Here is a 6,274-nt window from a genome sequence, read left to right on the forward strand (position 1 = left end):
AAGTGTACCAGCTTTATTGTCTTTTTAACTCTAAATGGGACTATAGTTTATTTAATGAACATCAATATTTATTGAAGTAGAGTTTAAACTAGCGATTTAGGCCATAAACTAATCAGAAAATTCTTTACTGAGGTAATAAATGAAGTCAGAAGTAGGGTCATTTTCTCATAGACTACAACACAATAAAACTTCTTTTTGCAACTAGTGGAGTCGCCGCCTGCTGGCCATTAGAGATAATGCAGGTTTAATGAATGCAGGTCCTCATTTTGACCCTGAGCTTCCACATCGTTAACGCATTTTTAATGCTTCAATTCAGTACATATCGTAAATGAATTGTTAAATATGTACTCTGTAGTGTGTAAAGGGTGTTGTAATGTTAATGAGCTATGCTGAGCTGACTAAATCTTAAAACAAAAAAAGGGGGGATAACTATCTTGTCAATGATGATCTTTGGAAACGTTTGGCCAGCCGGAAGTCCCGCCTGCTCAAGCTGTCAGATGAACTATAAAAATGGATATCAGTTGCTATGACAACGAAGCAGCCTCCTGCACAAGAATAGATGACTGCTTCTCTCTTTGTACAACCACAGATAACAAGCCTCTATTAGCCCCGGTTTCTGCCTGTCATGTAATCATCGTTTGTTTGTTTTTTCATTTGAGACTTTTTGCACTGAGGATTACATTCGAGTAACAGAGCTGGCATCTGTTTTTATTAAAGATAACACAAACCTCACAGGTCTCTTCTCAAGATACATTTTACACCATCTTTTTACTCCCCCTTCTAGGATTTTAAAGCAGTATAAGCATTTAATAAATGGTTTACAACACACTACAATGTATTATAGTTATGAGCAGATATACATGTGTGTGTTAATGCATATGGGCCATAGATGGATGCTGGTGTATGAACCGATAATGAATGACAGTATAGTAAAACACTGTTATAGTAATATAAAATATGTCTTTGTGGGAGATTGAATTGCTAATTGCTGACAATAGGCCGCTATTAATAAACACAATGTTGTTATATCTTCTTACATTTGCATTCAAATGTGTTATAAACCATTTATTAAATGTTTGTACTGCTAATAAATGCTTAATAGGGGGACTTAAAGTGTTGCCAACATTTTTACCATTTTCCAAGTTGCAATTTGTTTCTCAAACCAAACAAAGATGACTGGAAGATGGTTTGTTTTACTCTATGCCAAAAAAAGAAAAAGACTGCATTATAGTATACTTTGAGAATATATTAAATAATGAAAATTGTAAATATATATGAATTATTGTAATCATAAAGCTATGAGTTAGAAAATGGGAAACTTCAGAAATAGGTTAAACAGCCAGTATGACAAAAGTCTGGAGGAATCACGAAATATCTTAAAAATCGGGTTAGTTTTTCAGAGAAATATCTGCTCAGCACTGTGATAACAAAAAGTCTGTATGTTATAACAGCGAGAGGCACAAACTGTTCATAAGCCTTTATTATCATAACTAGTTATCAAAATGATTTGGTATTTACCTATGAAAGAGTGATTTATATTTGAACCCTTTAAAGATTTTAATTTTCTCTGCGCTTCTTTCCATTAGGGCCTAGAAATGTCATCAACTGTTTATTACATCATTACTGTTTCAATACCGGTGGCACAGTGGTTCAGTGGTTATCACTGTTGCCTCACAGCAAGAGGGTCCTGTGTTAGAACCCACCAGTCAGCTGGGGCCTCTCTTTGTGGAGTTTACATGGCTTATTTCCAGGCACTCCTGCTTCCTCCCACATATCACAACATGCAGGTTAGGTAAATTGCCTGTAGGTGTGAATGTGAGTGTAAATGGCTGTCTGTCTCTATACTATATGTTAGCCCTGTGATTGACTGGCGACCTGTCGAGGCTGTACCCGCCTCTCAAACAGTGTCAGCTGAGATTGGCTCCAGTTCCCCTAAGGCTAAGCAGTAAAGAAAAACAAACACTGCTCTTTCCTGGGCACCTTCTTCACATTTTTACTTGTCATTACGGGAAAATCACAGGTGTAACTAACACATTAACAGTCTCAGTTAGTCAATAGCAGCCATTAATTAATGTTAATAATTACACCTGTGCCTTTCCTGTTACTGTACCTCATGTCACAGTGTCTATTAGTTAGACTTGAGAGAATTGCCCCTGAACCAGCCATTGAACAGTTACCATATAAATTATCTCATTCTTGGTATTTTCCAAATGTATTATGAATAGGCAAGGATTGCTAGTAATGTTAAACTGATCATACAACTACAACACCACACATATATTTACTGTTGCACAGTAGGTTGGAGCATCTACATGTTGTTGGTATCACTAAATGTATGCATCTGTATCATTTCTCCTGGCATACAGGTTACTTTAAAGTCATTAGGTTAATGAATTCTGATTAATGAGGGAACTGAGGTCTCAATCACGTACTGTATGTGTGTCCCATTTTTATTCTTTTTGGGATTGCTGTGGCTGTTGACAGAGTGATTGTTAAGCGGTGTACAGGCACTTCCTGCATCACTGCAATCGAATAAACCACATTAAGTCACTGTCCAATTCAAGCCAGCGCTGCTTGGAGCATCACAAATTTGAAATTCTTTGTACTTTTTTTCAAAAGTTGTCTGTGGTCACATTTTCAAGCGTTGCTATGTGACACTCTGAATAATTTTTAAACGATGCTCAATTATGACAATTTCTTGACATGTAAACAGCTCTGCTATGCTCCCCGGATATGTACTGTACATCCTTCACATCCATCAGTATTGATTTCTGTCAGCCAGGAGTGTTTGAGCGCATGAACAGGGTCAGCTGTGGATGGAGGAGATAGGGCTCAGCGTGGAGGAGACCTCACACTGCAAGGGTTCTGTACAGCGTGTGAGTGGAAGATCAGGCCAGAAAATAATACTTCGGCGAGCTGTGCATCACAGCTCAGTGCCACAGGGCTTTTTGTGGGTTTTAACCAACACGCTCATAAAGATAGTCCTTGGCAGCATTGGAACAGTGGTTGATAGCATCCTCCTTTGCTGAAGGAGTCTATTGAGCTGCCTCAGTTATAGTCTCAAGATCTTACTGGGCTGTTGCAAATTGTGAATTGTACAGTAGATCTATTGACAGGTATTGGATTCAAAGTTGTCCTTGAAGCAGTAATAATATTCCTTTAGCTTCACTTTAACCATAACTATTTTTAGTCCAGTGAGCTTCAGGACAAATACAGGCATTCATGGTTGTGGAAAGTCAGCAGGTGAGCTAATTGTCTTATTTGATGGAAACATAATGCAGAGCCAAAAACCTGTCTGACTTGCTAGCTTCGTTTCTACTAGCTTCTCCATTGTCAGCTTACAATAGTTCCTATGTGTCCAAGGCAAGTATAACAGCCTTGTGGACGCTCCTACTGCTGCAAATTCTAAAGAAATCATTTTGTCTTGGATTTATGACATAATTGTGTAGTAAAGATAGCAATTTGACTCCAGTGTCTTCTATCAGATTTTTATAGAAATATACGCTCATCGATCACTTTATTAGGAACACCTGTGCAATTTAATGTGACCCAACAGCTCTGTCATAAATTCTACTTTTACAATGCTTATATATTCTCAGTTTTTGTTGACATTGTCAGACAGGTGATCATTTTACTTTTATATAGAATGTGCTCCCAATATTCTGCCCCCTGTACCTTAATGGGGTGGAGAAAATATTACTACATAATATAATGCACTCCAGTACACCACCACCGCCCACTATGACCTCAGTAATAATCATGAACTGGATTGGATTGCAAGTGTTCGGTGTATTTACAAAGGCTGGTAAGGATTTATTGGTTATGATTAAATAATGTCTTAAAAAGTTTTAAATAAAGGTTGTGTTGGTTACAGATCTGTAGATGAACAGTCAATGACACAAGCCTGACTGTAAACAGAGTGTACTTTTTCTCTTAAAGCCTAGACAGCTCCTGAAAGAAACAAAAGTTGTCAAAATAAGCACAGACACATAGATCAAAGGTGGATACATGACACAATTTTTTGGATCTTTGCTATAGAACTGATAACTCTGAATAGAGCCTGATAATTACACCAACACCTGATAATATTGGTTGATTTAAGTTTATAACAGATTAATAGATGTTCGCATATATGCCAGTTGATGGGTAACAAGGAACTGCTACACAGAAATGTCAAAAATGTCTGTTGCTTATTTTTAAACTCTCAACTATCGATATCAGTGTCAGCTTCAGAACTCCAGGGTCAGTTGGTCTCTACTCCAAAATCACGGCACAAACTGGATATAAAGAATTGATATGATATGTGTTTTATTAGAAACTGTGCACTGAACCAAGCTTCCACCTTGTGAACAATCATTTTATCTGGAATGTTTAAGATCAGGATGTCGGAGAGAAATCGAATGAAAAATTATACTATATTTGACAACATAATTTGTAAAAAATAAATTAACAAATATAAACAAAATCCTAGATTTCTACTTCATGCAAAGGTTGATTGAACAATTGAAATCAGAGTTAAAATGTTGATGTAAAGTAAACCATGTCAAAAATAACACATGTGGCTACTGATATGGGGCTGACTGTGATTTGTCTCCTCAGTATGCAGCATCCGTGGCAGATTGTGATATAGCAACTTTATATCCTATAAAATACGTTCATATTCTACTAATCTGCTTTTACAAATGTATTTCAGAAAAGGTCCTACCGTCCTGCAATGATTTTTGTTGTTTTACCACTATATCACATGCTCATAAAGGAAAACCATTGGTTGTCCCAGTTATTTAATTGAGCAATGCATATGGCTTTTAAGTCAGTCTAAAGTTTCAGTGGATACAAAATCAATCTGTATGGGTAAAAAAGATGAGATTAGAAAAAACCTCTGCTCACATGACACAAGTCCTATGACAAAAAATATACTGTATGCTACTGTAGCAAAATAATAATGTCTACATCTCATTTATGTAAAATTCATATCAGCACAATACAGATCTATGTTTACAATCCTATCGCTTTCATACCTGTAATTTTTTTATTTTTTTATGCTTTGGGACATTGGCTATACAGTATATAATCAGCTAATTGTAATGGCAGACATGCTAATTGGTGATACAGCGGTTTATGAGTCAACGCAGTCCTCTAGAATTATTACATCTGTTGGTAAGCCAATAAAAATCTGTGATATAAACATTTTGAACAAGTTTAGACCTGTTTTCACATTATGCTCATCTAAAGACTCCGTTTGGTTAGCATTTAAACCACAGCATTCATAGCAATTAGCACAAAATTCACCCTAGTCATTATTTTTTACAGTTTTAGCATAGTCTCAACGTACTCATGAAAATGTTTTCAGTGAAAAATCACTCACAAAAAGACTGGACACTATAAAGACACTGTATGCCCAGTGCTAAATAGCATGTAGCAAAAGTTAAGCTAATGAAAGTCCAACAGCTAACAGCATATTTATCAGGTGTAGTTGTAGCCGAACTCAGAGCTAAAGGGAGAATGAATATTTGATTTATATTTGTACGGTGGCCAGGAACACGAATCCAAAGGGATGATAATGTTGTTTCTGCTGGATGTGTACGTAGGACTATTGTTTGCTAACGAAAAATGTATATCAAACATATGATTAAACTTAATTGCTTGATTTTAAGCTTTAAAAAAGAAAAAGTATTTTCTATATTTCTCAATATAATGTGTTCTTCTTAGTTTTTGGGAGCCCCATAGCAATAGTCACAGATAATAAAACGGCTTCTGCACTGTAACAATATTATACAAATGTGTTTTTGCATTGGCTTGGACCGAAAAACAAAAAGTCAGGCCACTCTTGGATGGCAAAGAAAGAATATTTGATATGATAATCAGTCTCTTTCACTCAAAAGAAAAAGATATACTGTAATATTAAGAGATTGGGCATTACCCGCAAAATTCAACACATTTAGAAGTAACTCTTAAATCTAATGTATGTGTTAATGTTCATGTGTTTGCTCTTCATTTAAAGTTGTATGTACAGTGGCCACATACTGTAACTGGAAACATACTTTCAAGGAAATATGCACTCTAATTAAAGTAATCACACAATATGTCACCATGAAACCATGAATATAAATATACATACACATTTACAAAAGCCAGGATTTTCAAAAGTGCTGTGGACGGTGTAGAAAACAGGCGGAGATAGAGGATCACACTGCAATCCAGGACTTCACTCTGCAAAGGTATGTATACACAGTTGCTGGAGGTATTTGGTTCGTCTCTTAGTCCCCAGACCAGA

This window comes from Scomber scombrus, chromosome 9 (genome assembly GCF_963691925.1).
Source record: "Scomber scombrus chromosome 9, fScoSco1.1, whole genome shotgun sequence".
Classification (NCBI taxonomy): Eukaryota; Metazoa; Chordata; class Actinopteri; order Scombriformes; family Scombridae; genus Scomber; species Scomber scombrus.